The sequence below is a fragment of the Phacochoerus africanus genome, chromosome 7, assembly GCF_016906955.1.
Source record: "Phacochoerus africanus isolate WHEZ1 chromosome 7, ROS_Pafr_v1, whole genome shotgun sequence".
Lineage (NCBI taxonomy): Eukaryota > Metazoa > Chordata > Mammalia > Artiodactyla > Suidae > Phacochoerus > Phacochoerus africanus.
Window position 1 is genome coordinate 92,990,323 of NC_062550.1, and position 23,616 is coordinate 93,013,938.

General features: G+C 47.2%; 2 long non-coding RNA genes across 2 annotated transcripts; both read right to left on the reverse strand.

The window, feature by feature from the left end:
• Positions 1–269: 269 nt before the first annotated feature.
• On the reverse strand, positions 270–9,399 carry LOC125131533 (uncharacterized). Its single transcript, XR_007135950.1, has 3 exons — positions 6,631–9,399; positions 2,078–2,224; positions 270–930 (listed from the first exon to the last, which is right to left on the reverse strand). It is a non-coding gene; the product is annotated as an uncharacterized LOC125131533 (long non-coding RNA).
• A 186-nt stretch (positions 9,400–9,585) lies between these two features.
• On the reverse strand, positions 9,586–16,961 carry LOC125131534 (uncharacterized). Its single transcript, XR_007135951.1, has 3 exons — positions 16,028–16,961; positions 11,222–11,379; positions 9,586–10,144 (listed from the first exon to the last, which is right to left on the reverse strand). It is a non-coding gene; the product is annotated as an uncharacterized LOC125131534 (long non-coding RNA).
• Between the last annotated feature and the right edge of the window lie 6,655 nt (positions 16,962–23,616).

The following is a 23,616-nucleotide window of genomic DNA, read 5'->3' on the forward strand; positions in this document are numbered from 1 at the left end:
CATGAGCAATGACAACAAAGACTGAACATCTATGGAAAGCATGACACCTTGAGCAATCCACTGAAGTCCAAATTTAATCAGCACACTTAATGATGTTGTGTTAGGGTTCTCCAGAGAAACAGAACCAACGGGAGATACATATTCCATATATTCTATATCCTATAGCCAATCCCTGGTAATAACTCATGATATATATGTATACAAATAAATATATATATACATATATATTTTAAAATATACATGAATATATATTATATAATACACATTAATACATATGTCACAGATATATGTGATATTTTATAAAGAATTGGCTGAAAAGGAATCTCAGCTTACAGAGGCTGAGAAGTGCTATAATCTGCCATCTGCAGGCTGGAGACACAGGGAAGCTGATGGTGTAGTTGGAAGGCTGTGAGCTGGTGTCAACGGTGTAGATTCCAGTTCTAGTCTGAAGGCCTGAGAACCAGACGCCATCGGGGCAGGAGAAGAGCCCTTGCCAGCTCAGAGGTCGAGCAGAGAGAGGCAATCTTCCCTTCCTCCATCTTTTGTTCTATTCAGACCCTCGGTGGATTGCACAGTACAGGCCCGCTCTGGGGAGGGCAATCCCCTTCACTCACCCCACGGATTCAAATGCGAATCTCTTCTGGGAACACCCAGACAGACACACCCAGAATTAACCAGACCTCTGGGCATCCCCGGATCCGTCACGCTGACACATAAAATGACTATCCCAAGGGTGCACACTCAGCCTTACTGTGCTGTACGGCAATCAGGAATGGTTGACTCATAAATGCTGTAATTGCTCGTTTTTACCCAACCCAAACAGGGATGAAGCTGGAGAGAGGAAAAGGGAAACTAGGAGCAGCTGAACGATTCTCTGAGTTGTCTCAGAGATTCCTGATGATATTGACAGATGGAGGGTGGCTTGGGGACCTGGAGAGATAAGAACAGGAAGAAGAGATAAGGAAGGAAGAAGACAGGGGGAAGAGAGGCAGGGTGAGCTGGAGAGGGGGATGGAGGGGTTACTGTCCCCCATATCGTCCACACTGCCTCTTGCCTAGGCTTGGGGAACAAACTCGCTAGACCTGGAGGGGGAGAAGGGAGAGTGAAAGGAAGGGGCAAGTCTCCTGCAAAGGGATTTCTTAAGAGGAAGAGGCAAGGAGCCAACTGACAGTGCCCTGGAGGCTGTTTTGGCAAAGCACCTGCCTGGGCACCATCAACGATAACTACCCTGCTACTGCCCAACTCTCTCTCAGAATCTTGTGAACTGGAGCTCAGCCCCTGGTCATTGGCAGAAGCCCCTGCTCACTCACTTTATCCAAATGAAGAGCCCTTTTTCAATTCCCGAACTGAAAGCAACCAAGCTTGTGGATAGCTAAGAAAAGAGAAAGCAGCCTTGCCCTCCCACCAGGTGAGGCCCGAGGCATCTGTGACCCAGAAGAGGGGCCTCACTCAAGCACAATGCCCACCACGCCCCCACTTGCCCATCTCAGACCTGCAGCTCCAGAACTTTCTGAAGCTCAGCAAAACAGGGAAACCCACTGGAGCAGAGTCTGGAAAGCGGCCCCACTAGGATCCTGGTCTTCCCTTTGTTCAGCAAATGGGGAAATGCCAGCGCAGGGAGATGCGCTTTTGTGATTTCCCCAAGATCAACCAAGGGCTTTGGGCAGGAACTGGAACCCAGCTGTCTGACTCCTGCCTCTACTGCTCTAGAAAGATGGATAAATAGGCCAACTTGGACAACAGTGCAGGCACAAGCATCCCATCGCAAATCCAACCAGGACACAACAAAATGAGAAATTCTTGTGGTACCTGGAAGGAACCTGACAGAACACAAGACAAACGGAGGGCCACATCCAGCTGTGCGTGTATTTTGTTTGGGCTGCACAGCATTTAAAAAAAAATAAATTAGTTGCCAACCTTTTAAAATTGAGACGTTTAAAAGAATCGGTTTCTGATGTCCCTGGGAAGCTGTGGGAAGATACAGTAATACCTGGCCCTCTTGTCTCCAGGGCAGCATTTTGGGGGAGAAGAACGGTTGCTGCTTCTCTCTGTCCCCCTCCCCCCAAATGACGCTCACCAGGGTTTACTGCGTCGTCTTTGTCTGCAGGTGGAAGGGTACACGGCCTGGGTTGTCTTGAGGGGTCTCCTTCGCTCATCTGCATCACCTGCCTGACCTGCCAGCTTTTGCTGGGGACCTCCGACTAGGGACAAGCACAACAGTCTTCTGCAGATGGGGAAAAAGAAAAAAAAAAAAAAAAGAGGCTTACTCTGTACTGCAAAGGGGAGGGGAAGGGGAGCATCACGAGAACCTGGACTTGAGCTCAGTATCAGGATGACTTTCAGACGCTGGACCCCTCAGCCCTGAAACTGGCAGGGAAAGTATTGGGACATAGTCAGATGCCCGTCTAACAGGGAAAAGGAAGAAAGCATTCCTCCACTGCCTTGGAACTGGACTCTACCCCGGTAAGGAGTTCTTTAACGCTCAGATTTAAAACCACTTGAACAGGGTAACACAGTCCTATCATTTGAAAGGCGATAAAGGAGCACAACGGAAAGTCAGTTTCCTTCAGCTTCTGTCCCTCAGGGCTCAGCTCCCTCCCAGGAGCCCACCACTGTCCTTTCTCACGTCTTTCCAGAGATGGTCCCCACACACTATGCACGTTACATAGGCGAGAATTCATTATAAAAGACAGAGAGAGGAGTTCCCGTCGTGGCGCAGTGGTTAACGAATCCGACTAGGAACCATGAGGTTGTGGGTTCGGTCCCTGCCCTTGCTCAGTGGGTTGACGATCCGGCGTTGCCGTGAGCTGTGGTGTAGGTTGCAGACGCGGCTCGGATCCCGCGTTGCTGTGGCTCTGGCGTAGGCCGGTGGCTACAGCTCCGATTGGACCCCTAGCCTGGGAACTTCCATATGCCACAGGGGCGGCCCAAGAAATAGCAAAAAGACAAAAAAAAAGAAGAAAGAAAAGAAAAAAAATAAAAGACAGAGAGAAAGCAGCCTCTGGCACAGAGTCCTAGATGGAGCAAGAGGCGCACGGTGCTACCATCCTCTCCTGGGAATCTTCAAACACAAAAACCCCACCACGTCCGTCTCCTACTTAACATTCTCCGATGGTTTCCCCTGGTTCCTGGAACACAAAAGCTGGCTTACAAGGCCCTCGGTGATGTGCCTGCTGCCTCCCCTCCTGGCAATGCCAACAACATGCTTGATTCCACGCACAGAGAACTTCTCTCGTTCACTTCCTGCTGGGAACCAGAGCCTTCCTCATCTCCCTTCCCGGTTACGAGTGCTGTTCCACTGCCCTCCCTCACTTGTTCACGTCTCTTTGGCCCCCACGCGTTCGTTTATGGAGGTCTTCTGGTGGCTTAGACCGGTTAAGTGTCCCTCCTCCTGCCCCCGACTCTGTTTCTGTGTCCCAGGTTGAAACCCTCCCGAGAGTTTAAGGCCATGACTTACCCAAGTGCCCATCTTTCCAGCCAGGCCACATGAGTGCCTGTCTCTACTCACCGATGTACCCCCAGCATCATCTGGCACACATCTGGCACAGAGGAGACATTAAAACATCCTCACTGAACCAACCCAGGATGCTCACCACGGAGGGAAAGAAAGATCAGCTCCACTATTCACACTCCATACCATTTCTTGGCACAGACATGAATTGGTGGCTGGGTAACTTCTTCCTCAGAAGAAAGCACTTTTATGCTAAAAACCTGACTCCACATGTCCACTTTCTGTTATTTAAAGATGTCACACCTTATGAGATGGAAATAAGAATTGCCTTTGAGCCAGGTCCCGCTTAGCTCCGAAAAGCTTCTCCCTTCTCTGACCAAACTCAACTGCATTAAGCAGCCACTAAACCGATCACAATTTTCTGTGCCCAGAACCAACCAACCAACCAACCAACTGTTGTTTGCAAAGGGCATTTGAAGAAATGAAAAACCATTTATAGGAATACAATGCAACCAGAAATTTAGAACCCCCCAAACAATCAGGTTGAAGGATTGTTAAAAAACAAGACAGCAGGCCCCAAATGGAGTCGCCTGTTCTAAGCCCCGCATCACCAAACTGGCACTTAATGACAGTTTCACTTCTCCCAGAAATGAAACCTTAAACCTTAAAGCCATAAACCTGTCCGTCGGGAACCAGCTGATCAGCACAGTGAGGTCCCCGAAAGGAAAGTAACTTTGCTGCGACCATTTCAAGGCCTCATTTATTTTCCTTAATTCCTCTCCCTTCTGCCTATAAAAGGCTTTCATTTTCTGCAGCTCCTGGAGCTCCCCCTCCATCTGCTAGAGGGGATGCTGTCCCATTTGAATCCATCTCCGCTCACAGAACCTCTTACACACGGGAACATGCCTCGGCTGATCTTTTACCAGCCGTTTAGCAACAGTGAGAAGAGGAAACGAAAGGAGACGCGCGGGGCTCCGGGAGGGACACGCAAGCGGCCCTGGTACCTGCTGGGCCTGAGCCACCACCTCGCGCTGCTCCGGAGGCGCTGGGCCGTCCCTCTGATCCTCCGTAGCTTTTACCTCAGGAGCTTTCCAGCTTTATTTGGGCCTTTCTTTTTCCAGAGTCAGTCTGGAAACAGCCAAAGTCGGAGGGGGGCCGACTTAGAAACTGAACTGGGCTCAGCAAAGAACAGGTTCTGACTTAGCGGGACGGGCCCAGCGTGAGGCATCAGGTGAATTCAGTACCGTTGAAAGGCTGGATGAGCAGGTTAACCTCACCCCGGATAATCTTTAATTACAATGGGCACAGCTGAGCCCGTTTAACCTGCAGAAGCCCATCCATTTTTGAGGCTCCTTAGAGAACAGGGGGGTCTCAGCCCAACATTCACCATAAAGGGGAGAGGGAAGGTGGCTTTTCCTCGTCTTCCATTTCTAGTGACTAGGGTGAGACAGGCTGGGACAGCCCCCCGCCCCCCCACACAGCTGGCTCCCATCTGCTGATGTTGGCTCAAAGAAACTTAATTTCTAATATGCCTCAGTTTATTGTTAGACAGAACCTAAAAAGAATTGCTTCCTCTTACAAAAAACCTTAAATGCCACCTTTGAAAAAATATACCTGGAAGGCAGCTAGGCTCACCACTATACCAGCAACGCTGAAAATACACTTGTGAGAAACGAAGACAAGCCGAAATTCCATGTCACGGCTGCTCACGTTCTGTGTGATTCATTCCACTGTCTTTCTGCTGATGGCCCTCAAACTCTACAAGCTCTTTGGGGCCCTCTGAGATCACTTTCTTACCCATGAGGTTCTTTCTTCAACGGATATGGACACAATGCCTTAAAGAAGCGCTCCGCCTCAACTGGTTCTTTTCTCAAAATATTCTTTTTGTTTCAATTCATAGAATTACAGAACTTTATAGCTGCCATGGCCCTTGGAGCAATGATTCTCAATATTTAGCTGAATTTTGCTCCATGTGGAAAACCAGTTGGGGTTACATCTGAGTCCTCAAGGCATTTCAGTTCCGGTGTCAGGTGGAGCATTGAGATATGTGGATCACGTGACTTGGAACAAACCGGCTCTATGAGGCACAGGTGTGATGTCCAGCCTGGGCTAATGAAAGGTCTCCGAGCTTCCAGAACGTGTAAAAGCTCTGACTCTGTGGCCCATAAGGGAAGCAGGTCAGGGCAGTAAGCAGTTCCACTCAAAGAACTGTAAAGTGGTGAAGTGCAACCGAGTGTTGAACCATAACTGGGGGACTTTATCGTCAAGGGGGGACCCCACTGTGCTGCAGTCAGAACTGTACCCAATGATCGACTAGTGTTGTTTTGAGTCTTTTCAAGTTTTAACACTGCTACACCATGTTCTGCTATTCGAAGGTATGCTGCAAACACAAAAAGAATGAGAATCTCCAACTTAGAAGTCCCTTGTATAAGGTTAACAAAATAAAGCCTTTAGGGGGGAAAGGACTTGAAGTCGAGCAAGACCACCGAGGAGGGTTCACACAGCCAGGACGAAAAGTCAGGCCTCAGGACATCCAGGCAGGTGATTTTTCTACGACATCTTTTTTTCCTGTCTGAGTTTATAAACTTAGGTCATCAGGGTGAAAAATATCAGTAGAAAAGAACTGGCAAAGGATAGGGACGGACTCAGATGCCTCCTTGCACTGAGGCTGTCTTCTCTTGGCTCTTAAACTGTCTGGGGCACCGTGGGCCCTCTCCTTCAAGCTCTCAAACTTACAAAGATGGAACCCATCTAAACATCTGCATTGTGAGGGGGACATTTTGTCCAGATGTGCATGACTGGGGTTTGCTGGTCCTTGTTGTGTAACTCCATGACACACTTAGATAACGCACGAAAGGTCTTGGTCAACAAGAGTGAGTGGGGAAGGGTAGGACAACGTGGGATACTTGCAGTTGGTGGGAAAGGAGTGGGGAGCGGCAGAAACGGACCCGTCTTGACCCCAGTGTGCTTTCTGCAGGCATTGGTACATACGGGGATTCAATTCCGTGGGTGGAATGAGGCCATGGGAATCCAGGGGAAGGGACGTATAAAGCAGGCAGGAATTAGTGGTATGAGAACGTCATTCTCAGCAAATCCACAGCCCACGGGTGAGGAAGGAGAGCAGCCCCCAACCCCCAGGAAGGGGCCTGAGACTACGCAGGCAGGACTCAGGTACTCACCTAAGTAGTCCGGGGCTTTCAAAGGGGATCCAGTTCCCGCCAGGGTGTTGGGAGGTGAAGTGAAGCGGTGAGACGGGCCAGTGAAAAGGGATGAGCAGGGCTCTGCGTCTCAGGGAGCATACGAGGCACCAAAGACGCAGTGGGGATCGTGAGTGACGAGGCGACCTGTCACAGAGAATACTAAAGGAAGATTTTCGGGGAAAGTTTAATCACTTGTGCTTTAGCGCCAAGAAACAACCCGCAATGTCCACCTGCCCAAAGCATAAAAAATGTTGGATCAAAATTCCCCAGGCAGGATGGCGTGGGCCAGGTCTCTGCGTCCCTCCAGTCTCAGGTCTCACCAGGGTCCTCCCTGCTCCCTCCCCACCCCAGACCCCGCTCCTCCGTGGGCCACAGCATGCAGTTTGCACCTGTGGCTTGTTGCCCTCCAGTCTCCCCGTAACGCCCTTCCCTTCACCACGGTGCCAGTGGGCTCATGGACCATCTTATTGATGCTTCCACTCCCCGCCCAGAGAGCTGGTCCCGCCCGCCTCTATCCCGCTGCTTTCTTTCCAGCTCAACGAACGTGTTTATGACTCGGGTTCCGATCTGCTGATACACAGCATGTTGGCTGCACCAGTGGTAACATTATTCACACACTTCTGTGCAGCTTGATAAAAAGCTGCTCCCACCAAACCCCCACAGGCCTCCTCCCCCTGCGCCCACTCAACCTGGCCCTCCTCGTGCACGTTCCACGTCACCACAGGACCGGCAGTGGGAGGCCTGAGGCCGCGAGCAGCAGGACCCTCCCCGCCTGGCCAAGACCTCCGCTTGCTCTCACTGAGTCCTGGGAATTCCCAAGTGTGGGTCAGCACCCAGGTTCAACTCTCCTCCCTGGTTTGCGAACCTCTGTGCGCCTGTGAGCTTTACTTTTCTCTACGATGGAGCTAGAAGCCCACCGTACAGAGCTTCCAGTGAGACTGCTGGGCTGATGGGCACATACATGCAGATGGCCACAGCTAGTGCTGAATAAAGCTGGGCAAGGAGGAGATTCCGGTTGGAGGGAGCCAGCCTGGCCAGCACCAACCCCAGCCCCTTGGGCTGACACTGCTGCTGCCTGACACTGCCAACCCTGTCATACCCAGCGGCCAAGGGCCGGGAGGCGGGGCAGGGCCTCCCTTCCCAAAGCCAAGGCGGTGGCCTAATTGGCGCCAGGCTTCTTATCTGACTTTAGTTATGTAAACCTCTCAGGGCATGCAAGAAAGCACAGTTTTCTTTCCCTCCGTTTCTGTCCAGAAAGCTCTTGAATGGGCGGGTGAGCTTGAAGTCTGCAAAGTCTTCTGAGAATCCGAGTTTCTTGGAAGTTTTTAAGAGCCCAGGCACTCTTCCCTGGAAAATGTGAAGTTCCTGGGGTTTATTAGAAGCTTCAACTTTCGGTCAAAGTTAAACATCTAGAAAAATGTTCCTGGGAAGTGTCGTCAACACCTTCTTAATTGGCCGCCTTGGCACCATCTCAAGGCTGTGGTTTCTACTTAAGATGCTGGAGCGGTACCAAGCCCCCCTCAGGGTCCCTTTCTGGGATGGCAGATAAGTAAGAACCTCCGGCCTGTGTTTCCGAATTAGGCAAATAAAAGGAGCCTGCCTGCGGGGGTGCATGAATCACATTTACATTAATATTAGAGCGTTCGTTTCTCTCCAGACTATATCCCTTCGAGGACTACACCTCCAGCCCCACAGTGAGGGTGAAAGGTGAGATAGGAAAACTTGCTTCTTCGTGCATGGATTCCCTTGTTCTGGGCTCTGGGGGAAAAGGGCCAGGACTCAGGAAGCCCCCTGGGTGTGTTTGCATGCAGAGGGGCAGGAGCATGGACCACAGGACTGGGTAGAAGAACGGCCACGGGGCTGCCTCCCAGACCTCCTCTTAGAAAGATGTCCTCCAGGCTGCCACCTCCCAGCCTGCTGGGGGAAACCGGGACCTGGGGTCCGGTGGGTGCAGTGCTGTGACCCGGCTCCAAAACTGTAGCTGGCAGTCCTTTCACCTTCCTGATACCGCATCCCATGGCCCTTCTACCCTTCAAATGAGCCTGTGTGGAGCCTTTGCTTGAGTGATAGGCATTTGAACAGCAGAAGAGAAAACAAAGGACCCTCTCCCGACTTTCTCTTTTGAGAGTTGTGTCCTTAAAAGGAACAACAATGACAAGAAAAACTCAGAGCATGAATACGAGATTTGGAAGCTCTCATGAGACAGAGGAAAGCTTCTTCTGAATGCTCTTCTGATGCGGGGGAAGGGGGTCACCAAAGCAGGAAAATCCTGAGTCCATGGGCATTTGTAGAACCCTAGGAAAGGGAGCCTGCATTTTTCTTCCCAGGCACAGCCTGGGGAGGTGGTAAAAAGCAAGAAAAAGAAAGGGCCCAGAGAGGTGTTTGTGCAGCAGGGGCTTTGGGTAACTAGGGAACAGGTCCTGGGCCCTGGAGAATTGACCTCTGCCTCTCAGAGTGATATGTCATCAATCAGGCCCCTTGGACAAGCTCGCTGAGTTTCTTCAGTTAAGCGTGACCCAAGAGGTGAGGCAGAAGAATAACTCAGGTAGTCAGTGGAGGAGCATGGGCTTGGATGCCTTCTTTGATGTGGCCACTGATGAACATTTGTGGCTTAAGGGCTCCAGGGAGTAACATCCCCACGGGCCTTGTTTCCCATAGGGGCTGTACGCATGCCCAGGTGGACATTAATCCTTAAGTCCCTGTGACTCAGTTTACAGGGAGAAAAAGGCAAAGAAACCATGACACCTATAGGACATTTCCACCCCTAAAACCCCTGATGGACAAGGACTGATAGAGGTCATTGGGCAAGGCCAATGGGAGAAAACCACATCTTTCTGGACCCCAGGTTGGTACACCCCCCCCATTTTAAGGGATAGAAACCCCTATAGGACAATAGAGAGCAGGGGCTCTTCTCCCCTCTCCCAGCAGCCCTGGGAGCTATTTGCTTTCCTGTAATAAAGACTTTGCTTGCTTGCTGCCTGTGAGTTCGCAGAGCTCATTCTTCGGCTGCATGAACAAGGACACGGATTCCAATAACATTTTCCCGGCATCAGAGGGGCACGAACATAGCTAAAAGGGTGGGGTTCTGGAGGATCAGCAGTCAGAACAAGAAAGGGCTCAGCATCACCCTGTGTGGGCTGGCCACCCAGCACTGAAGCAGGTGAGAAGACTCCGAACTGAGATTATGTTTCCATCCCCGCTCCCCCAAGAACATGCAAGCTTACAACTTAAACTGTTAGCTAAGTGAGGTGACCGATATTCTCACATCCTATTAAGAACAGAATTCCATCCTTGGAAGAAAATTAATAATATATGGATCCACTAAAAAACAAAACCCTAAAAAATATGCATCCAACGTTCACTGCAGTCACCTTTTCTTCTTTCCTTCCTCCCTTTCTTCCTGTTTCATTTCTTCCTCTCCGTCTTCTCTTTCTCTGTATCTTCTGTCATTTTTCACAGTTAACTGCCTTCTACTTTTTCGACAATAAACCTGCTAAGGAATGGCAACACAATAAAATAAGGAAAATGAAAAATAATCCGCATTCAGGGTTTCTTCTGTTTCATTCTGGGGATGAAGGAGATGCTACGGACATGTGTCTGGTCTTCCTCTTAGACCCAGGACAAGCCGAGGGTCTCCTGTGTGCTTAGACTATCCTTCAACCTTCTTCCTCTTCCATAAATATCTGGGGCTCTGGTCTTTCTAGAAAACCTCCAAAAATCTTCTTTGCATAGGTCCTGCCCTTTGCATCTGCTAAACTGGCTTTTGTCCTTCACAGCTTGGGAGTTAGTTGGTAGTTCAAAGAGACTACACTTAAGGTACTTCCTCCTTCCTCGAAGCAGGATGCTGGCCCTCTTATTTGCCAATACAACCTATGCATTTGCATCTGTAGGCAGAATCTAAATAACGCCAAGGCATTTATCAAGAAGATGGGATTGGCTACATTTACCATCTCCTTATACGTAGAGAAATGGCCAAACTCGTCATGTTGGTCCTAGAGCATCCCTCTTCCTCACTCGGTCTGAGGTGAACATCTGATAAGAAACGAGGCTGATCATCCCACGTGAACAATCTACCCTCCATGTTTCTAATCATGGTCTGGCATCCCCATGGCACCCAGAAGGCCTCTGGGGGTAGCCTGGCCCCTGGATCACTTTTTGAGAACCCGGAAAATAAAAAGTCCCTTAAGTCCTGGTCTATAGCTCAGCAAGTAAATGTATTGCCCCCCACCTCCCCAAATCATATTCATCCTAGTTTCAAAGTTCTAGGTTGAAAGGATTTTGCATTTTCCATGCTGTTAATTATCACCCACCTCAGCACCTACATGTGAAATAATGAGGAGAAGATGCAGGATGAGTTTTGATGGCTTTCGCTATCTAGAGGTTGCAAGAAGGAGGTTGCAAATAACTGGCTGATATTGTGATAAGTCAAAGACCAGACTCCTTTTCCCCACCTTCCCCCTGACATGCATGTCCCATTGCTTCTACCTCCTACATATTTCTTGAATGAAAACAACTTTACTCCATCTTGGCAGCCACTTCCCCAGGGCAAGCAGGGATCTCAGCTTCCTACCTGGTACTCAGTGTGCCCGCCTCCTAAAATACAGGAGGTCCCTTCTGAAGCTCTGCAGTAGATCCCACTTCCTCTGGAATCTCCGACTGCTCTTCGGGGAAACTCGACTCTTTCTCGTGGCTTTCAAGATTTTTCTTAAGAGATTACAAACCAGAAGCCTGTAGGATGATGGGTTTTGCTTGGCTCACATAGCGAGCCATATACTTTTATACTTTTCAAGTAAAGCTAGTGTTTATCATTTTGAAGACTTTGTGTGTAAATCCAAACATATGGCTTTTCTTGAAACGTCAGAGTATCTGGTAACGCGGCCCACAGGTTCCCACATGGAAAGGGCCTCCCGCGTGGATGGGGCCTTTGGTCTCCAGTTCTCCCAGTCTGTACCACTCCTGATAGGCCCTTCACTGAGGTGACCTGTCTGATGCTATGGACAGGTAGGCTCCACTTAACGAGGCCCTAACGATGTTCTCATGTCATTTCTCACTGCTCCTCTCTAGTGCACGGCTCTGGGTTGTGGGGCGGGGGTGGGGGAGTTCGGGGGATTAATTTCTCTCGGTCTCCCCCTCCCCGGCCCACCTCCTCATAGATACAGTCTGGACTCACACCGCACACTGCTCTGTGCCTGCGCTGTTCCCTCCGCAGAGCATGCCCTCCCCCCACCCCACCCCCCTTTGGGAATGTCTAATTCCAACATATTCTTGAGTCTCAGTTTAAATTTTTTTCTTTTTCTTTTTTTTTTCCTTTTTAGAGCTGCACCCAAGGCATACGGAAGTTCCCAGGCTAGGGGTCAAATGGGAGCTGTAGCTGCCAGCCTACGCCACAGCCACAGCAACGCAGGAGCCAAACTGCATCTGTGACCACCACACCTGCATATGTGCCAACACCACAGCTCAGGGCAATGCCAGATCCTTAACCCACTCAGCAAGGCTAGGAATCAAACCCATGTCCTCATGGATTCTAGTTGGGTTTGTTACTGCTGAGCCATGATGTGAACTCCCTAAATAGTTTCTTTTTTTAGGACTGTCTGCCCTGACCTCCCCAACCCCATCCCCAAGTCATGTTTTAATTGTCGCTCCTTAGGGTCCTCTATAGTGTAAGAACTCGGTTTGAAGCTCAATATTATGTGCTGCCTTGCCATCTGGTGATATGGGGGGATGGGGCAAATACCAGAAGGGCAAATTCCCCACTCTGCTCCTATAGGTAAGTCCCCTAATCAAACAACCCTCCTTATCAACCCCCATCCCCCAGGTGCACCTTCTGCTTATCCCTAAGCAGTGGGTTTCAGTTTCCTGCCAGCCAGAGAACTAGTCAAACAAGCCAATCACATCTTCTTGCAGGACCCAGGGGCTCCTCACCCTCTTGGCACTACAAAGCCTGCCTCTCACAGCCCCTGATGGTTCCCTTGGCTCCCGAGTGAACTCTTGCATGGCCTTGTGTGGCGTGTGGTGTCCTCCCCCCAGGCTACATGTATATGTGACTGGTCAACTCCTATCAGCCTCAGCTGTCCAGCGCTAAGTGTCGTGTATTCAACGATCCCCAGGACCACAAGTTGGGAACCCCTCCTTCAACAGGGATTAAACAGGAGACAATGAAATCCCTCCTTCAATAGGCTGAGCAGGAGGCAATTAAAACACCTCGCACGGACCCCAACTGCCTGCTTACTTACCTTCTCCCCCACTAGACCACTGACTCCATAACGACAGGGACCAGGGGGACAGGGGTGGGTGTATTATTTGCCTCCAAATCCCTAGTGCCTCGCACAGAGCCTGGCACATAGCTGGTGTTCAATAAACTCTTGTTGCCATCTCATCAGGGTAGTATCTTATCAGTGGAAATATTCAGTCAGAGCAGAGGAAATAAGCATCTTTCAGAGACTGTGGAGGAGGTTTGTCCTAGGAGACACTACCTCACATTTCAATTCTTAAGACTGGGATGGAAATCCTATAAAATTGGATTGTGATGATCATTGTACAACTATAAATGTAATAAATTCATTGAGTAATAAAAAAATATAATATAATATAATATAATATAATATAATATAATATAATATAATATAATGAAAATGAAAAAAAAAAGATTCTGATTCCAATAGTTTATCATTTTGCTTCTTCATAGAGTTACGGTGTTCCTTGTCTTGCTAAACAGGACAGGGTAGAAAACCATTCATTTTTCGCCACGAAGAAAGCTCTCTGCTTTCAAGATGCAATCACTAATGTTAAGCAGCCTTTGTTTTCAGGGACTAGGGACCCAGTTCAATGAAGAGAACACTGCTATGCAAAATATGAAGAGGCTGCCGACTTGAGTCCACTTGTTCTCAAGAGCACCATCACAGCCCCTGGTGCTTGTTGCGGCAAAAAAAAATCCTACCATCTGCAGATGGTTTAGCAACAAATTTATACCATTTCCATGTGTTAGTAATGCAGTCCTAGAAATGAATCTAATCAGAGAGCTGTTTTAGCAGGGAGGATGTTCTCGCTTAAATCCAAAAAAAAAACAAACCTATTTCCATCATTTCCAGATTTTTGAGAATTAAAATCCAGCTGACTTTCTGTGATAGGCCATTTAAATATCTTGGAAATAAACGTGTGTGTTAAAATAGCAGCAATGCCAGTGGGTTATCATTGAACACTGTTAAAACATCACCCTGGGACCTGGTGGTTATCTTGGAGGGGATAAACTCACAATTTAAAAACAACACATCACTGTTTTTTCCTTCATGTATTGAGCTAAAATCCAAACTATTTTAAAGCCATACATTTTGCAATTTATGCAGGACTTATGCCCTTCAGACCAATCAGAAAAAGAACTTTCAGTGCTGCATTTGCAGCTAGGCCTGCACATGAAACTAATTTGACTAAGGTCAATTCATAGTTTGATTAAACCTTTGGCATAAGTGTATCTTAATTTTGTTCAAACTCTATTTCAGGGGTGAGAAAGGATGTCAAATAGAGATAAATTATCAGAATAAATCTGCCAGCTCTCCACAAAAGAGTGGAGAGTAACAGAGCTCAGGCCTTAAATTTCACTACTCCAGATTCTAACCTTGGCTGTGCCACTTATTAGCTGAGTTTATTTATATATTTATAATTCGAGGCCGCACCTGTGGCATATGGAAGCTCCCAGGCTAGCAGTCGAACGGGAGCTGAAGTTGCCAGCCTGCACCACAGCCATAGCAATAACAGATCTGAGCTGTGTAGGTGTGTGACCTACACCACCGCTCCTGGCAATGCCAGCTCCTTAACCCACTGAGTGAGGCCAGGGATCGAACCCACATCCTCATGGATACTAGTCAGGCTCTTAACCTGATGAGCCACATAGAGTCCCAGGCCGACTCAATTTAAACAAATTACTTAACCACCCCCAACCTCATCATCTTAAAATGGCAACAGTGAGAATACTGATGCCGTGGCAATGTTGTGAGGATTAAAACTTAAAATGAATATAAATGCTTATCATAGCTATTGGCACTGAAAAAGCATTCTATAAATGCTAATTGTTATTGTTATTATAGATTGGTTTCACAAAATGTCCTAGCAAGGAAGTCTTTGAAAATTTGATTCTGCAATTGACAACTGGAATCTGGAATTTGCCTCTTGGATTGCCAGTGCCATTGGATCCCCACCAGTTCCCATGATTTAATTAATGAACATATCACTGTGCCAATATCCAGAAGAGAAAAAGCCAAAGAAAAGTAGGGGTGGTATTATAGACAATTACTCATTGTGAATCAGGAAACGACAGTATCTTTCAAGTCATTAATAAATTAAAAGCCCAGCCAAGGCATCAAGCCTTCCAGGTAAAAGAGATCATCAGCACACAGAGGTGGCTGACAGCTCATTTCCTCGGATCTAGGAGCTCCAGCCCCAATCATCGCGTGTTGTCCCTCGGGGGCTGTCATGCCATGACTGGTCTTAGCCATGCGGAGTCCAAGACACAAAGCCAAGTGACTGAAATAAAACTGGGCATCTCGAATGGTGGTAGGCTCCACACCTAAATAGTTTTCACTATGAAACTAACTTGGAGAAGGGGGCCTTGGTACTGGCATGTTTTTATCCCACTCTGCAATGCCCATCACCTCCTAGCCCTGATTTTCTGCAGCACCAGCAAATAGCATTTAAGACACTGATCAAGGAAAGACAAGACTATGCTACTTATTCAGACACAGACAATCAGTTTCACCAGCAGAGAACCAACCATGCCCAGTATTCTGAGGATTATCTCACCATTATTACTTGAAAGAACACAGGTAAGAAAGTGTATTCTTCACTTCTCAAGAGGCAAGTACCTAACAGGAACTGGGACATACAATTCCTTTATCGTGACCTTTGCATCTAAATTGTTACGGGTTACCTACATGCACAATTTGGAAATATGTAAACATCCTGTGGGCAGGAATCCTGGTTATCTTACTGTCGTATGCATAGAATCTAGCATGGTACCTGGAACATAGTATGCATTCATAAATATTAAATAAATGAATGAATAACTTACATGGGCTCACTCACTTTAGTGATTCTGTGAAATCTCTTTCTACCTCTGTCCATTCAGTAAACTCCACTCATCCTCAAAGTCTCTGCTCAACTGCCATCAATTCTCTGAAATCATTTCATTCATTTCAGGCAGAAAAAGAAACAGCTGCCTCTGTTCCCACAGTTTCTAGAACATGCTTCCATATAAAGTTTTCTATATGCAAACAACAAAATCCTTGCTGGACAGTTAAAGCAGAAAGAGACTTGCTGAAGGATATTGGATGGCTTCCAGAATTTGTAGCAGGGATGGAGAACCAGGTGTGTGACTGCCACCTACCTAGACCAAGAAAGAGTCCAACCACGCCAACCGCCTCAGGGAGACAGGGCAACCACCGCTGCTGTTCCTTGACATTGATCAGCCAGTGGAGACCTGAGGTTGTAAGCATGGCTACAGCCGCCTCCGAATCCCTGGTCACCTTTACCGCTTTCCTCGTCAGAAAATTCCATCCCCCTGTCATGGGCGTGATCTCACACTGATCACTTCCGCCTCCGCTGGTACTAGCACGTCCGGTTAGAAGAACGTAGACCACGTGCCTGACCTCTAGCCGCCATGGGTTCTGGGAAATGTATGCTTTAGCTGTCCAGGCTGTACCGGGAGAAGGCAAACTGGAAGTTACACTGAGGCATCCAACTATACATGTGCCACGATCCACGACACTCGTGTCTCCTTCATTTGGCATGGATTTTCTAAAACTCAGAGGAAACATATCAGCACCATGGAGGATCAGTGCAGAAAATCCAACAGCTGACTGGGTGGGGTTCCAGACAGAGAGAACAGAGAACTAGGAGAGAAAGAAATACCGCAGATTAATTTCCCAGCATAAAGGACAAGAGTTTCCATACTGAAAGGTGAGAATTTAAAAACTCTCCTCCTAGACACATCTCTATGAAATTTTAGAACACATCAAAGATAAAGATTCTAGAAGCTTCAGAGAGAAAGGTCGTCTACAAAGGAGGAAGGAACGGACTGGCACAGCGACAATGGGCACTGAAAGAAAACGGTACAATACTGTTTTAAAACTGAAGAAAAATGGTCTTTGACTTGAATTCTATCCCAGAAAAAATGTCATTAAATTATGAAGGAAGAATAGACATCCTTATAGATGCAGAACTCAAGAGTCCACCTCCCCTGCATCCTTTGGCTGGGAGTCATTTGAGAAGACATGGTCTAGGGAGTTCCTGTCGTGGCTCAGCGGTAACAAATCTGACAAGTATCCATGAGGAGGAGGGTTCGATCCTTGGCCTTGCTCAATGGGTTAAGGATTTGGCGTTGTTGTGAGCTGTGGTGGAGGCCGGCAGCTGCAGCTCCAATTCGACCCCTAGCCTTGGAACTTCCATATGCCAAGGGTACAGCCCTAAAAAAGACAAAAAAAAAAAAAAGTGCTCCAAGCACATGAAGAAGTAAATAAAGAGGAAGTCATAAGATCCAGGGAACGGTGTGCCCGATTTCAAGGAGAACTGAAAGGAAGGAGAACAACAGCTCGGTCTCAGTCTCGGAAGGCCCCCAATCTACATTAGAACAGATGAATGGAGAGTTCCAAGAGGAGGGCTCTGGGGAGAAAAGCACGTTCAGAAACTACATAGGCTGCTGGAGACATTTGGGAGCATAAGCAGATGACAAAGGCAGCGGATATAAAATTCAGGCAATTAGAAATTCCAAGGAAAAATTAAAACCTATGAGAAGATGAATGTAATCATAACACACTACTCTGCTCCCCAGAAAGAATACTATAAAGACTCTCATATGATTTTCAATTTTTTTTTTTTTTTTGTCTTCTTAGGGCCGCACCCACAGCACATGGAGGTTCCCAGGCTAGGGGTCGCACTGGAGCTGTAGCTACCCGCCTACACCACAGCCACAGTAACTCAGGATCCAAGCCACATCTGTGACCTAAACCACAGCTCACAGCAATGCTGGATCCTTAACCCAATGAGCAAGGCCAGGGATCGAAGCTGCGTCCTCATGGATGCCAGTCAGATTCATTTCCACCGGGCCACGAGGGGAACTCCGTGATTTTCAATGTTTTTAAATCAGCAAGAAAAAGCATGCACAGAAAAGGCTACAAATATTATGAATCTTGTTAGTGGACAAACTACAAATTCAAACAAGAGATGTAGGGAGGAAACAGAGGTGAAAGGCAGGAAAGGGTAACCAGGTAATATATGCTATCTGACAAATCGAGGAGGATACTGCCTGGCATCTTTTAACTCCTTCTTCTAGTAATAACACCTCAATTTCCCTTTGCATCATTCCCCCTCCACAACACATGCAGTCTCAGGGAGACTGTTCGTCCACTGACCTGTGCTCTCCAGCCAGTGGCGGAGCATGGGCCCCAGTGGAAGCCAATCAGACTTTCTCTTCCTGGTAAGTTAAGAATCCCCATTAATTCACACTGGGCAGTGCCCAGGCCCGCATGAATTCTTTCTCCTTAGATTCCCAGAACAATTCTTATTGCTTGCTTTTCTAAAGCCTGCCTCTCTTGCCAGAACCGGTTTCAATGGATAAGATGTAATACGATAAATTTTGAATTTATCGTCCATAAATTCAGTTACGGTGTTTAAACTTCAGCATCTGGGAGCTGAAAATAGTGATGTAAGTGTGTGAAGGGGGAGGGATGAGAAGCGGGATTAAGTGAGCAAGACTCTCCTATCTTAACAGGATGTGAGTGTGAGACGTATAAAGTCGATTAATCATGAAAGGGCGGGATAGCAAATTCTTCATCAACACGGAGGCAACCGCCAGAACAGGGAAAACTTTGAAATTTAAAAAGCGAAAGGGTTTCTGGGGAAAAGGAGACAAGGAGATTGTTTTCTTTCTTTTTTCTTAGCAACTCGTGTTAACGTCTTAGTTTTTCCCCTGTGTATACGCAATAATCGGTAGTTTTTCACGTTAAAGAGGTGAGAAAAAGATTGTTGGCCTGTCTATAATGGAGACGGTCAGAACTTAAAATTCTTCTCACATAGAAAGAAATCAGCCCTGGAAGCTGTTCTGGGAAGCAGCACGTTAACATGCTTGTCTCAGACTCCAAGGGAGGAAGCAAGCCCCCTCCACGGGTGGATCACACTAGACTCCCGGACAAGGCAGAGGCCACGGCCCCCTCGGAGTGTTCTCACAGGAGTCCCCCTGTGGGTCGCCTCCAGCATGTCTCTGCATTGACCTGACATGCCCTTGCCCAGCTCAGAGTGGCTGGCACAGGACTCAGATGTTTTGGCTTGTTCTCTGCCCATCTCCTTCCCCAACCTTCCCCCTGCTTTCCTAGAAAATCAGAATTCGTCTTATCTCTACTTTCAAGGGATAAAGAAAAGATCTCCATATCTTTAAGACCATGAGATGTGTTTTGAATGTGAGTCGATTTTTACTGTTCTTTTTTGGCATTTTACTGATAAGACAAGGAGAGACCTTGATACTGAAAGTATGGAGATGGCCCTGTTCCCGGGGGCTTCATGAAAGGGAATCCAAAACTTCCAGGTATGGTTTGTCTTTCTTTACCAAGTAAGCTCTGACAGTGATTAAGCCACGCATGGAGATCGTGAGGCAGGGCAGACCCTATGAAAGGAGGTGAGAGAGAAGGAGAATCCCACAGTTCTCTGGCTAACCATCCCAGGAGCAGGATTAGTGTTGCAACAGCAGCATCCAGGTCAAGCCTCACCCGCAACCTGAGCCATAATAAGAGGCAAAGGGTGGCTGCATTCCTGTAACCTAGGGTGAGAGTGACCAGCTCCCCTTTTCCACATTCCTCTGCCATGCCCGATCCTGGTTCTGAAAGATGGGGGGTGTTCACAGGAGAGGAATGAAGGAGTCTGAGGCTGGAAGATGTGAGCGAAGAAATGAGGTCGGTTAGAACTTCTCAGGCTGCGGACATCCTGGAGTCAGGTAGAGAATTACTCACCCTTTAAAGGCATGCGGCTCAGCATCTTCAGCATGTCACTGAGTCACATCTGGGAATTCCCAGCACTTTCTCCTTCATGCTTGGGACAGCCCTCATCCTCTTACCTGGTTGTCCCGTTACGATGTGTAATTCCTGGCTCAATTCACAATTATCGGAAGTGATAATCCTGTCCCATAAAAAAATGCATGCAACCACTGTGCAAGTCAGACCAAATATGCTCCATCAAACCGAAGCTATTGGGAGTTCTTGTCGTGGCGCAGTGGTTAACGAATCCGACTAGGAACCATGAGGTTGCTGGTTCGATCCCTGCCCTTGCTCAGCGGGTTAATGATCTGGCGTTGCCGTGAGCTGTGGTGTAGGTTGCAGACACGGCTCGGATCCCGCGTTGCTGTGGCTCTGGCTTAGGCTGGCAGCTACAGCTCCGATTAGACCCCTAGCCTGGGAAACTCCAGATGCCGTGGGAGCAGCCCAAGAAATGGCAAAAAGACAAAAAAGAAAAAAAAAGAATACGAAATGCATGGATTCAAAAATCAGTACAGAACCATGGAAGAAGCTTATATAAATGAGAGGCCTGAGCTTAAACATTGTTAGCTTCGTGAGAGACCTGCCTCTAGGTACCTAGGAAAAGTCACATGACTGTTCTGAACCATAGTATTCTCACCCATAAAATCAGGCTAATAGTCATTACTCTGTGGAATTAAGGAATATATATATATATATATATATATATATATATATATATATAACCATGGAATATATATATATAAATCTACAGATACATATAAATTTTTGAGTTCTAGATGCTGATTCTCAACATAAGGTAGTCTATATGTATGTGCATGTGTAACTTGTTATGAATCTTTAAATGTAGAGAGGCCACATAATGATTAGGTTAAACCTTTTTCTTTTCATAAATTATAAATGATTAATTGTATATTTATTTGGATAGATTCCAATGGACATAGAGACTAGAGGCTCAACAGCCGTAATGTAAACTCTCAGAATTGACAGTAAAGCTTTGCAATGGAGCAGCACTTGTCAGATAGGATCTTGGCAAAGACAAGGAAAGCAGTTTGAGGGACCAAGGTAGGTGGGGTGGAATGCTGCAGATTTGAATGTTGACAAAGACTTTGCTCCGCCACCACATCACCCTTTAAAGAAAGTGTGAGCCTCGTGGGACCTGTGAGGGGCAGGGTAAAGGTGACACTCACCCTTCAGAAGGCCTCTTTGGCCAGCTCATACCACAGCCCACTTTACATGCAGCAGAGAATCAAACCTACCCACTCATCATTCATTGAGCATCTCACAAATGTTAGATAACGTGCTAAGCGCTTCACATGTGTTTTCTCATTTAATCCTCTAAGCGCTATTATTCCTATTTGACACTGAACCATTGGAGCTGAAGTTCGGTATCTTGCCAAGGATTTGCAACTAGTAATTATCTAGGCACCAACGATTTTACCAACTATGTTAACAGATTTAGAGTCCATTTTGGAACCCACACAAGCTCTGGAACTGGCAGAGAAATCACCCAAGAGCTGTCGCCTGCACCTGGAACTGAGTCCATATCCTCTGTGAGAGTGTATCCTCCCCAAGGATTGACATGGATAATAACATCGCCAAGATCACAAGTAGATTAGATCATTCTGGGGCAGTGCCTTATTTATCTCTGTATTACTAATGTCTAGTAGAGGTGCTGGCAAAATAAATGTGCGATGAGGAGGCAGCAAAATGAATACTCTGGTCATGCGGCAAGTGGGGGTCAGGGCTAGGAAACCCAGCTCTCCTGACTCCTTGCTACTGACACTATTGACACTACTGCTCCTTCTTCTTCTTTGTGTGTATGTGTCTTTTTTTTTTTTTTTCCCCTAGGGCCGCATCTGCGGCATATGGAGGTTCCCAGGCTAGGGGTCTAATTGGAGCTGTAGCTGCCAGCCTAAGCCAGAGCCACAGCAATGCGGGATCCGAGCCGTTTCTGCAACCTACACCACAGCTCACGGCAACGCCGGATCGTTAACCCACTGAGCAAGGTCAGGGACCGAACCCGCAACCTCATGGTTCCTAGTCGGATTCGTTAACCACTGAGCCACAATGGGAACTCCCACTGCTACTCTTTCTTGATGTAGGTTTAGCTGCTATAACAAAAAGACTCCAAACACAATGGTTTAAACAAGAGAAAGGCTTATATTTTTCTTAGATAAAAGTCCATGTAGTCAAATTGAAGGAAAAAGATACAGAGGAAAGCAAATTCCTTCCCAGTAAACACTTAACCAGGAAGCTTCAGATATTACTTCCAGGCACATTCTACTAAGCCAGACTAGTCATATGGCCACATCCAGCCACAAAGAATCCTGGGAAATGTAGTCTTTATTTGTATCTAAAGTTTCTATTACTATAAAAGACAGGAGACTGGTAGTCTTGGCCATGGGGCGGTGGGGGGAGGGGAACAAACCACTGTGTACAGCAGGAAAAGGATTAAATTTAAGAGACAGGCACAGAGGGTTTTTTTTCACCTGCTAAATATAATACTCATAACTACCTTGGTTCAGTTTTGTTTTGTTTTGTTCTAACTCTGAACAATAACAATGGTAATCAGCATTCATTAAGCATGCCCTGTGCTCTAGGGGCTATACTGTACACTTTATACATGGGATTTAATTCCGTCTTCCCAACAACCCTCTAGGTTGGCGTTATTATTGTCCTTTTCATTTTGGAGATTAGGAAACTAAGCCTCAGAGGAGTTAAGTAGCTGTCCCAAGGTTTCACAGTGAAGGTATGAGTGACAGAATCAGAGCTGGGCTCGCTGCCTGCAAAGCCCAAGCACAGACCCTCTGCTACACCCAAAGTGGAGATTACCACCGTATTAGCACTGCAGGGCTGCTGGGATGTGATGGGTGGAGCACCCAGTAGGCCCTCTCCACTTTCCTCAAAGAAAGCAATGTGTCTTGCTAGGGCTTTAAACTCCCTTGTCTCAGTTGAATAAAGAACCTGGCTCCAGAATGGGGACAGTCCAGAAACTTCCTGGTTGCTGGAGACAGGCTGAAGTCGAGCAAAGGAGGAATCCAGGTTTGAGAGAGAAGAGGAAAAAGCAATAAACTGAAAAATCACAGCTCTGCAGGCAATGGAATCTATTACTCAGAGATTAAAATGTCACAAGGAGTACACGTCAGCTCCAGACCTTGGAAAATGTTTTTTCCATCATAATTACTGCTCACCACCAACACAGAGGACTATTTCCCTTCCTAGGGAGGAGCTTGCCCCACTTGGTGTCTTTCTAGCCTTCGGCAGACCTCAAACATTGCTTCTTACATTTATTCAATATTTTAACAATGACCAACCCCAGTGAGCACTTACCATGTACCAGTTCCTTGCAGTTTACTAATCCTCCAGTAACCCTGGAAGACGGACACTCTTCATTTCACCCCTGTCTTACGGATGAAGAAAGTGGGGCACAAAGGTATTAGGTCACATGCCCAACCTCACACAGCTGGTGACAAGAGAATCAGGATTTGAACCCAGCTCATCTGTTCAGCTGCATGATGTTAATCACTCCTCAAAACGTCCCTCTGACAACCCAGTTCTGTTCATGGGAAAGTGGGAAACAATACAAGTCCTCCCAGAAAGAACCTGGCAAGTCTTCCTTTTTTTCTTTCACACTGGGACACAACGAGAGCCAAAAATCCGGGGCAGGGAGGGAGTCCATGTCTAACGTCAGATCCCATCCATGTCTAAATCCAACCCCAGCTGGAGTTAGTAAACTAAATTAAGACTCATATCCAGTGGGAAACTTACTACCTAACCTTCAAAAAAGATTTTGTAGAGGAGTATTATTAACTAGGTGAGATCATAAATAGCATGGATAGGGTGATTTCCATCAAAAAAAAAGTTTCTATATACATATAACTACAGACTTATATACCAAATCACCATGAGTCCTTCTACCTGAGAAGATTAGGGACATATTTGTTCATCTGAT